General features: G+C 41.3%; 1 protein-coding gene across 8 annotated transcripts in view; it reads right to left on the reverse strand.

The window, feature by feature from the left end:
* The window catches only part of LOC123775153 (uncharacterized), a 41,448-nt gene extending 32,695 nt beyond the window's left edge, over nucleotides 1–8,753 (reverse strand). For 2 of the 8 annotated variants that reach the window (XM_069319158.1, XM_045770081.2), the window contains exons 1-2: nucleotides 8,536–8,753; nucleotides 7,577–8,344 (exon numbers count right to left, since the gene is read on the reverse strand). The gene's annotated coding sequence lies outside the window, so the exon portion shown is untranslated. The remainder of the gene's footprint in view (nucleotides 1–7,576; nucleotides 8,345–8,535) is intronic. The other 6 variants (XM_069319159.1, XM_045770082.2, XM_045770085.2 and 3 more) reach the window with 5 other exon arrangements.
* Nucleotides 8,754–11,886: the final 3,133 nt, after the last annotated feature.

Raw genomic sequence — 11,886 nt, forward strand, 5'->3', positions numbered from 1 at the left:
CATTTAATTGAGTAGTTTTGTATTATTACAAAAACTACTGAATTAAACGTGTCTTTCCATATGCACTTCTTTTAAGGTAATAACAACTGCAGACATCTGCTCCTGTTTAATTCAAGATTTAATAAGCAGAACTAAATTTACTTGCTGCCATAGCCTCACAGTTTTTATAAACAAGGTTAACCAAGTACAGTATGTTCTACTACCAAGAAAATGCCTACAAGTGTTGTTAGCAGCCTAAGTGTTAAACCTTTATCAGTACAGTTCAATATTTCAACTATTGTATTGTGAACATTTTATATATAGTTATACATACAAGAGTTCTTACATTCTTTTAAAGCCACTAGCACACATTGCATTTCGGGCAGGTCCTTAATACCAATTTTCCCCTGGAATACGATCCGCCAAATCATTTAACAACTAGGTACCTATTCACTGCTGAGTGAACAGAGTCTACAGTAAAGGATTGGCACCCAGTCAATCCTCCCTGGCCAGAATACGAACCCAGGCTAAAGCGCTCACGAAGCACCAGGCGAGTGCTTTGCCACTGCGCCACGGGAACTTGTTATTACACTTCTCCTGTCTTCTCATTACTTGTTTATTACCAGTACACATTCTGTTGATTTGATACTTACATAGTTAAGTATTGAATTACTGCAGGGCCCCATGAGTCTGAATTCAGCATATTCATACTCTTTGCTTAGGTATGAGGTTCTCTAAATTCCCATCTTTAACCCTTAAACTGCGCAACACTTCATATGACGTGTTGAGTAACAGATGCAAAAGTGCGCACCCCTTCATATGACCTTTTGGAGTCTCCCGCAAGATTTAAACGGCCCGTGGCTACACAGGGTTAACTTCAACTTCTTCAGGGCTCTGAAGAAACCTAGATGACTGTCATGCCCTTCAAGAAGATCAGGACAAAATAAGTATATGGAGCAATACTTGGCAAATGGAATTTAATGTGAATAAATGCCATGTTATGGAATGTGGAATTGAAGAACATAGACCCCACACAACCTATAAATTATGTGAGAAATCTTTAAAGAATTCTGTCAAAGAAAGGGATCTAGGGGTGGTTCTAGATAGAAAACCGTCACCTGAGGACCACATTAAGAACATTGTGCGAGGAGCCTATGCTACACTTTCTAACCTCAGAATTGCTTTTAACACTTTGGCGTACCCCGCGCGCCACCCCTCAACTGTGCGATTTGGGTCCCAGTGTTTCACAGGAGCGCGCGTTAATTCTGAAAAGTGTATACTCTCTTCAACTTTGTCACCTCAATTCTCGTCCTACGAGATTAAATTTGGTATCATTGTGTTCGCAATAGAATTCTCTACAGCACTAAATGCATATAAACTCCAAAAGCCCGGCTAATTACCCGCAGCAAACAGAGAAAGTGCAAACGAGTTACCCAGGAGCGCGCAAAAGCGATAAAATGTGTTCACTCTTTTCACTCTGGTCACCTCAATTTTCGTCCTAGGTCTTTCATTTTGGTATCAACGGGTTTGCAATAGAATTCTCTAGAGGAATATTAGCATATAAAATAAAAAACCTGGTCACGCTCCACCCACCGACGAGTTGAAGACGGGCCACGCGTTAACGGCAAGTGAGCGCCCAGGCGCCTTCCAGCTACACTCCCAATTCCTGCCCACAAATGTTTAGTATTTAGAATTTTAGTATATTTAGTATTATAGTTTAGTATTTTTTGTGTAGTAGTTGTACATCACATAAGCATTGTAGATAGCCATTTGCACAAAATAGAAGGTAATTTTCTTTGTCCATTTGTGAGTTTTCCTTATGAAGTGATAATATTTGATCATTTGATCAAAGTGATCAACACTTTTCATGTTTGTATTGTAGTCACAGATTGCATTCGGCTAGTTGACAGTTACCAAACAGTCCCTCCAAAATCGGATAAAAACCTGATTTTTGGCAATTATTTTAGTGGACGATGCAGCATTCCGTCATCCCCGAGATTACCGACAGTAAACGGATGACGCAATGCTGCGTCATGCCCGGACTAAAGTGTTAACCCTTCTGCGCACCTCAAGGTTGGATGATCAGTGCGCGTGAACTCGCCACCACCCACAAATGTTTATACTCTTTTTACCTTTCTACCTCAATTTCCATGCTACACCATTCAATTTGGTATCAAGCTGTTCGCAATAGAATGATGTAAAGGGATATTCGTATATAAGAACAAATAAGCATCGCTTTTCTATACTTTCGACAAAAACTCGATAACTTTTCCCCTCATACGTGTTTCTTTCAATGGATTGGATTGGATTGGCTCTGTTCTTGAACGGCGAGCCTACGGGTATACGGAGAATAGGCAGTTGCTGGCGAGAAGTTGGCGAGCATTTTAAAACAAGTCCCAAAGTATTTGGACAATAAATAGAATTTAAAAAAAAAATTATTTTTGACGCAATTTGCATTATCGGGTATACTCTGTATTTTGGTTTTATCATGGAATACACGTCGTCAGGCAGCGAAAGTGTTAAAAGGTCAAATGTCATGTCATGTGATCTTGAAATGAAAAAAATCAATATTTAATGTAAAACCATTTTAATGAAAACAATGTTTTCTTAGCTTCAAAACATGCCCAAAATGTTGTACTGTACTGTACCTCAATTAGAACCAAAGTTATGATGTTTGAATATCATGCATCACTGAGGGCTAAAATTTTGCATATGTATGTTACTTCATGTACTCTAACACCCCACCAAATTTCATGTAATTCTTGGGTTGGGAGCTGTGATAATTTCCATGGAATAGACCCGAAGTACATAAAACAGTATCAGTTATAAGAGTTCATCACCATGCAGAGTTAATAACAAGGCAGAACAGAACAACTACCTTTGTGAGACAAAAGCAAGTAACCTGAGAGTTACAAGTATGAAAAAGGAAATCTTGACAATTCATAGGTTAAGAATACAGTATACTGTATCATCAGGAGATATTTATAACATTACATCCTGAAAACAAAAGGCCTTAGATATACTGTACCTCTGTGCACATTTACCTGAATTTACCCGAAGGCCACCAATTCTCTAGCAGTCTTGATGGGGACAGGAAACCAGCAGCATGTCAAAAGTCATTCCTCTTATTATTCCTGAGGATTTTTTCCAGCTGTATTTTTAGATGCACTAATGTCTTGGCATCGACAGCTTTATGGGGTAGACATTCCATGGGTTGATAACCCTATGAGTGATATAGCATCTGTTTGCTGTCCTACATTGTGGCTTGTTAAGACTGAAGTTAGTACCCCTTGTTTGCCCTTTTAAAGAAGTGGTGTGGAAAACATCCTGAAACTTCTTCAGTATTTTAATGGTTTTGAAGAGATCAGCCCTGTCATATTTGGTTTGCAGTACTCTTCGTCCTCTGACCCTCAACTGTTCCTAGTATGAACGATGATTTTGTTCTGAGATTATTTTTGTCATTGTGTTGTACTTTTTCCAAAGCAGATACAGTATGTCGTTTTGAAGGTTCTATCTGTCATGTGCCCCCTAAATGGGGGGTACACCAGAGATTTGTACAGTTGAATAACCACTTTTCCTTGGAGTCAAAGGTTTGTTTGATTATTCCTAGGGTTTTGGTTGGCTTTCTTTTTACTGCAGCTCTCACATGTTTTACAACTTTCAATAACTGGTGGATCAAAACTCCAAGGTCCTTTTCTTCATCAATCTGCTGAATGTGTTGATATGATAGGTATGATATGCACTGCCATGTTCTACTGGCAAGATCATGCACTTTCCAACACTGAAAGGCATTTGCCAATCATCTGACCATTTCTGGAATTCATGAAGATCTCTATGTAAGGCCTCAATGTCATGCAGAAGGGAAAGTATATTGGTAACCACCTTACTCTTCAATATATATATATGCTGTACAGCCAATTTATGATACTAGGCATTTCCCCAATTATGTTATCAACCTCTGCCTATTTGAACCAAACATCAATTAAAAAGTCTAGTATCTGCAGCCAGATTCCCCAGGTGCTACACGAATACAGTGCCTCCCACGTACACATTCGACCTGCAACTCCACACCGATCTAGCTATATCCTTGTATATCATATGGTTATTGAAGTGTGTTCTTCAAACATCCTTTGATATTTCATTAAAAATACTGAACATCCTACAATGAATAAAGACTTCTACTAGCAGCAAACCCAAAAAGTTTACAATTGTTGGGCATAATGTACAGCGTGTTATTCCCAGTAGGGTCCCGGTAGTACAGTCTGGTATGTTCTCGACTCACAATCGAGAATTCCAGTTTCAAATCCCAGGCGGTACAGAAATGGTTGGGCGCATTTACCATCACATAATATGTCTGTCCACCTAGCAGTAAACAGATACCCGGGAGTTAGTCAGCATGTTGTGTGGTTGCATCCTGTGGGGGATCAGTAATTTGACCTTGGGGGTGGGGGGGGGGGGGGAGGGGGCAACCTCAATATAAGCCTAACTTGTATAAATACACTTTGGTTGCCTGTCCCCTTACACAATAAATTATGAATTATTCTATGAGCATTGTTTGATAATATTGAAATGGAGAGTATACCGTGTATATACAGTACAGTATATAGTGCCTGCACCAGTGTATATAATGAAACCATTAAAATGCCAGTAACCCTTTGAATGTACCATACTATACTTCCAAAAAATACAGCATAAAATGTAGCTAATACAAATCTGTTAAAATAAATACTGAATTGTTATACAGTATTCATTTTTCCAAGATTTAGTGCATGCTTCTTACTAATGTTAAAATTGTTTATTCTTTTCACCGTAAAATTTTTAATTATAAATTTAACTTGATCTCTTTGGGTTTCAGGCACATATATGGTCCTTAAACTGTAGGATGAGACAGAGAAAGACACCAAAATTGGCTCATTTTACAGCATACAAAATCCCAAACAAATTCATTTTTGCCATGGAGGGCAATTTGAGACCAAAATTAAGTACAGTACAGTACTGTCACAAGCAATTAAAAATGCCACTGGCACAATCTAAACTCATAATACATGCTGTATTAATATCAGACCAGTCAGTCAGTGGTTCCCAAGAAACATGCCACTGAATAAGTGTTCAGACAAGAAGGGGTGCTAGCCAAAAAAGAAATCACCAAAAATATGAAAACATCGCTAAAGAGTACTGACAGACTGCTACTATGTCCAGTAATATTAGATATTAAGGTCCATTAAACTGCTCTTGTCTTTCTCAAACAACTGAGCCATGATGCTCCTGTCATTTGTGAACAATATGATTTAATATAAACAATTCCTAAACAATCTAAGTAGTTTTCATTGTACACTGCCACACCGATGCCACACCCCTGGAAATCTTTTTCCATATCCGGGAAAAAATTCTGAAAACCTTAGCTCCCTTCCTGGGCATTATTAAATAAACTGGCACCATTTTAGGTGCATCACCATCCATTTACTTGCACCTATGCTTGGAAACATCGACACTATGCAAAAATTCAAAAACTTTTATGGGCAGAAAGAGATTTGTGATGAGAAATCTATTACAAATAGTTTTGAGCACTGTACTTGAAAATTAATTTTCAGGATATGATATCAACAACATTTCTTCACAGCCAAACTGAAATACAGTAATGTGAATCTTTCCCTACCATCAAATATAAATGTTCTTTGAGATATAAAAAATGAGAAATAATTAAAAAAAAAGTAATTTTCGAGTGTTCCTAGACAGGGCCCTAAAAACAGTGTGCAGTTTGTGGATTAACACTCACTTGTACTGATGACATGAGCCTTTGACACAGCTGGATGCTCGTCTCCAAAGACCAATTAGGCTCACCATCCAGTAATTAGATACTGTACGTTATTTAGGTTTGTCATCTAATAGCATATAAACAAAGGAAGGTATAATATACATTAATAATTACATGGTTGCCTAATTATGGGATTGTGACTATGTTTGCTCTAGGCCTACACAATTTGGGAAAATTGTGAAGACTAATGGCTTAAACATATTCTGAAGCTGAACTGAGACCGAGTTGTGAACCAATGGCTACACTGTGTATAATGGCTACACTGAACCAAAGGCTACATCAGACTACAGGCTACACTGACCAAAGGCTACCCTATGGTCTGAAGGCTCCAATGTGGACTGACAGTTAATCTATGAACCAAAAGCTACACTGTAGACCGAAGGCCGAAGGTTGCACTACAGACCGAAGGTTACACTACAGACTGAAGGTTACACTACAGACCGAAGGTTACACTACAGACCGAAGGTTACACCCAGACCGAAGGTTACACCCAGACCGAAGGTTACACTACAGACTGAAGTTTACACTACAGACCAAAGGTTACACTACAGACTGAAGATTACACTATAGAACGAAGGTTACACTATAGACCAAAGATTACACTATAGACCAATGGTTACACTATAGACCAAAGGTTACACTATTGACCAAAGGTTACACTATTGACCAAAGGTTACACTATTGACCGAAGGTTGTACTGTAGACCAGGGGTCTCCAAACTATGGCCCTCGGGCCACATCCGGCCCGCCACATAATTTCATCCGGCCCTCCAAACAAATCCCCGTGTGGTGGCCTTGAAAAAATAATTATCGTACAAATGGCATCGCAGAATTATTCAAAGCTGGGGCTGCTGACTGGTGGCGCTCAACCCGAGTCAGTTTTCCTCTCTCTCGATAGTGTGACGCACAGATACTAATACTGGTAGGTATGTGTTGTGCATTACAACCAATCAGTTGTGTATAACTGTTGTGTATTTGCAGTCTCCGTGGTGTAGTGGTAAGACACTCACCTGGTGTTCCGCGAGCGCTATGTCATGGGTTCGTATCCTGGCCGGGGAGGATTTACTGGGCGCAATTCCTTAACTGTAGCCTCTGTTTAACGCAACAGTAAAATGTGTACTTGGATGAAAAAACGATTCTTCGCGGCGGGGGATCGTATTCCAGGGAACATAGGATTAAGGACTTGCCCGAAACGCTACGCGTACTAGTGGCTGTACAAGAATGTAACAACTCTTGTATATATCTCAAAAAAAACAAAAAAAAACTGTATATTGTGGGGATGGAGGGCGAGTGGGGCTTCGCTGCTTCCGTTTCAGGGAGCACAAACACTGTACAATATTCTTTTCTCTGTACTTTGACAATGCCTTTATCTTAGTTATACAAAATAGCAATTTCATTTTTTATTCCTCCGGCCCGCATAAATATGGGAAATATATAATGTGGCCCTTACATTGAAAAGTTTGGAGACCCCTGCTGTAGACCAAAGGCTGCACTGTATTCACTTAATTGAACCAAAGGCTGCACTGCAATCCAAAGGCTACACTGTGGACTAGAGGCCACACCATGGACCAAAGACTACAATGTGACCAAGGGATGCCAATAAACAAAGAGAGACAGAGAGAAAGAGATGGAGAGAGAGAGAACTGCTAATAAATCCAAGGGCAGACTATACAGATTATGAGCTTCTAACCCACACAAACTTCAACACAGGAGAACCTACCTCATGCTGAACAGCTTCTCACTACAACTACAAGCTTAGGGGAAAAACATACAACATGCTCACCAACTGAAGGTCACAGTCGTCTTCTTTACTATACGTGTTGTAATGACAGCAATAACCAGAGAAAACCTTGATCCTGGTATGTGAACTTTTTATGAAGGTCCTGACCTGCAGATGACAGCAGGAGATATGTGTAGTAGTTATCGTCAGCCGAGTGATGAGAAGCAGATATTGTCGGGTAAGTGGTCTGCAGCAGGTATTGTCAGGCGAGTGGTCGGCAGCGGGTATTGTCAGGCGAGTGGTCGGCAGTGGGTATTGTCAGGCGAGTGGTCGGCAGCGGGTATCGTCAGGCGAGTGGTCGGCAGCGGGTATCGTCAGGTGAGTGGTTTGCAGCAGGTATCGTTAAGCGAGTGGTTTGCAGCAGGTATCGTCAGGTGAGTGGTCTGCAGCAGGTATCGTCAGGAGAGTGGTCTGCAGCAGGTATCGTCAGGAGAGTGGTCTGCAGCAGGTATCGTCAGGAGAGTGGTCTCCAGCAGGTATCGTCAGGCGAGTGGTCTCCAGCAGGTATCGTCAGGCGAGTGGTCTCCAGCAGGTATCGTCAGGCGAGTGGTCTCCAGCAGGTATCGTCAGGCGAGTGGTCTCCAGCAGGTATCGTCAGGCGAGTGGTCTCCAGCAGGTATCGTCAGGCGAGTGGTCTCCAGCAGGTATCGTCAGGTGAGTGGTCTGCAGCAGGTATCGTCAGGTGAGTGGTCTGCAGCAGGTATCGTCAGGTGAGTGGTCTGCAGCAGGTATCGTCAGGTGAGTGGTCTGCAGCAGGTATCGTCTGCTACGCTGAAACGAAATACGCGGGAACTAACAAGAGAAAGGCGGACCTCCAACGGCGCTGACCAAAACAAAAATCCTCGCATTATTTCTCTATCTACATATATTAATAACCCCCAAAACATGCCAGTACACTCATTAATCTGATGTGTTAGTATAAAATCATAAATATTCGTAACGTAACTCAAAGCAATACTAACAATTGATTCGAAACGTTTTTAAAAGACCATGACGAGGCTTTCTCTTTTCAACGTCTTTAACCTTAAGAATAATACATTTTGTCTAAGAGCAGCAGCTTGGGGGATCCCTGGGAGGGTCGGGGAGGTGGCAGTTGCTGCTGAAGGAGACGCTGGTGAAGAAGTTGCAGGCGAAGCTTCCTTAGGTGCTGTCAGGGTGTTGTAGTGGGTCGCTTGGCGGCTGTGGCAACCTTCACGTTTTCTCTAATATACATTACTTGAGAAGATTTATATATATTATTTCGTAATATAGGAAGCCTCCGTATGTGGTTTGAATCATATATAGGTCTAGCTTAAAAAAAGGTCGTGGACTGCGTTTGTAGGAGATTTTAGGAGGAAAAGACGTTATTGAAGTGTGTGACGAATGAGCGCGTTAATTGCTCGTATAGAAGGTCATGTTAGGTCATGTTAGGTCAGGATGCTCAAGGTACTCGGGCCGCCGTAAGGGACGGGCCAAACTTTTTACTCACTGTTTACCGGCCTGCTACTCAGGGGCTCGGCAGAGCGGAAAAAGTTTTGTGTATAATCAATACTGAGCAGCGCTTTTGTAGTTCGCAACCCGCCCACCCCTCGCGCCTCAGGCAGTATTATAAGGGAGGGGGGGTCACATTTATCCCCAACTGTAGTTATATTTATCCGTGGGCCACTAATACTAGTGGTTTCGATGAGGACGGGAAGCCGGCGGCTTGTCAAAGGTCCCACATTTGCCCTGATGATCTTCTCCAGCTGATTTTTAATATAAAACCCAGCAGAGTTTTGGCGTTTACGGCTACGGCGGGTAAGCAGTTCCACGGGTTTACAGGCCTATGGATGAAAAAGCATCTCCTGTATTCTTTCCTACATTTGTGGCTTGTTGAGCTTAAACCCGTTGCTCGTTTGTGATATATCTGACCTTTTGAAGAAACTGTCCGGATCGACATCCTCCAAATTGTTTAGTATGTTAAAGGTTTTGACGAGATCCGCCCTGTCATGCACGGTTTGCAGTGCTGTTAGCCCAGTGGCCCTAAAGGTATGATTTTTGTTGTCCGGTGCTGCACCTTTTCCAGAGCAGCTATGTCTTTCTGAATATTAGATCTCCATGCCTGGATGCAATAATCCAGATGGTGGCGCACCAGAGACTTATACAGTTAAACGTCGACTACTTTCTTTTCCGTGAAGGTAAAGGTACGCTTGATTATTCCCAGGGTTTGGTTCGCGTCTTTACCACCGCTCCCACTAGTGCGACTTTTAGTGAATGATGGATTCTGACTCCAAGGTATTTTTCTTCATCTATCTGTTGTAAGCTAGTGCTGTCAATTTGGTAATTGTGACGTGGATGGTTATGCCTCGGGCCGCGGGTTCGCTTAGCCCCGAAATCACCTCAAGATAACCTCAAGGCCCCACATGCAAAGTCTTGCATTTATCTACATTAAAAAGCACTATGTTATGTCACACTTTATTTAAAATAATTTGGCTTCTTTAACTCTACACGTCAGCCATATAGTATTACAGTCCATGCACACTCTCTTAAGTTTATGTGTCTCGTGTGTAAACTGTAAAGCATTAGAAATAGAAATAAGTTTATTGAACTGTAAAGCATTAATAATTAACTATAATTAAACACTAATACGCTGAGATTAGTTTCTAAGCTCATAGTACAATTGTACGATCGGAGATTCCGGATGGGATGAAAATGGTTGGGCACGTTTTCTTTTACCTAATCCCTGTCCACCAAACAGTAAATATAGTTCAGGGAGTTAGGCAACTATATGATTGATTGTTGCCGCCGGAGGCGGCTGGTTTATTGTGCACCCCATACTCATTCAGTGAGCGGTAGCGCAAAGAAGGATTACAGAGGGCAGTAGTTAGTTTAGTTCATTTATTATGTACCCATCTTGTGGGCGGTAGTGGAAAGGGTTACAGAGGCACATAATGGGCTCAGGGACTGAACCCCACAATTCATTTAGCTAAGCAAGTTACAATCTTGATGAGCTAGTTACAAAATTCAGTATAAGTCGTCATATCAACAATGGGTTCGAGATCGACCACAAGTACAGTTTCTAAATTAAGCAACTGACATATGTGGAGAGCTAGTGTCACAATTGATATGTTGGTCCTGCACACCACCCCCCCATCCAGTGGGCAGCGGTGGATAGGTTACAGTCACTTAGTTACTACCTACAGTTAGCAAACTGGGGATATTTGGCTAAAATTTCTGGTAGCAGATCATTTTGAATGAAATATTTACACATCGTTGGAACATTGGTTATAGAATTGTCTCTAAATTCACTTATCTTTGCGCACCCCATCACATAGTGACGGAGGGTGTGCGAATAATTTTGTTGACAGTTTACATTTGGTCAGGTCTACATCGGCAGATAATGATAATTCCCAGAGATACTTGTAACCGAGTCTAAGCCGAGCAGTAGTAACATCTAGAAGTCTGCTGATTTTATTGGATGATCCATAGATGTGTGGCTCCTCTTGCTTGATAGTATGATGATAGATGGAATACAGTCACAAAATGTCTTGATCAGACCTCAACGGAGATAATTACATTAACAATTTCATCTATCCTTCACACCTTATAATTATAATGTCAGCTAGTAACAGAGAATGTTTCATTTCAATACCTATGTATTTCCAGTTATTCATTATACATTAATGGCAGGTCTTGTCGCTGATACATAATTGCTTGAGCTATGGAGATATAACAGGGACATAGGGAAACTGCTGTTTGTTATTATTAGTCTTCACAATACATTACCTGATTCTTAATCTCATATGTCGTTTATCTACTGGGAGCGAAATATGGATACAGTGCAAGGATTTCAGGTATTTTATCCTTGGTAATAAAATGGTTCACCATATCATACAGCATGAGTTCAGATTTATCTCTAAATGGTTTAATTTTATTACAGTCCAAGATATAATGCTCAAGTGTGTGTCCCTGTCTTTGTCCACACATTTTACACTTTACTTCATCTGGAGTCCTATACAAGCCGAACTGCCAGATACCTGTGGCCTTATTGGAGCTGTGACTGTTGTGGGGGTTGCGTCCAGGGGAGGGTCAGTACAGTAGTTCGATCGTGTGTGTGGGGGGGAGGGGGGGGGGATGGGGAACTTCGAAACGAAATTCTCTTGAGTGTAGTCGAGGAAGAAATGGTAATTGGGTAGTTACTATCCTCCCAAAACTGAGGCGAGGACAAGAAAGTGAGCTTCCTGGACGTGAGACAGGCGTGCGTCCACACTGTGCTGCAGGATTATATTAGCAGGGAGAGACGTCCATCACAGACACTTATATAATGTCCTGACAGATGAATCTCTTGAGTATAC

This window comes from Procambarus clarkii, chromosome 92 (assembly GCF_040958095.1).
Source record: "Procambarus clarkii isolate CNS0578487 chromosome 92, FALCON_Pclarkii_2.0, whole genome shotgun sequence".
NCBI classification, from domain to species: domain Eukaryota; kingdom Metazoa; phylum Arthropoda; class Malacostraca; order Decapoda; family Cambaridae; genus Procambarus; species Procambarus clarkii.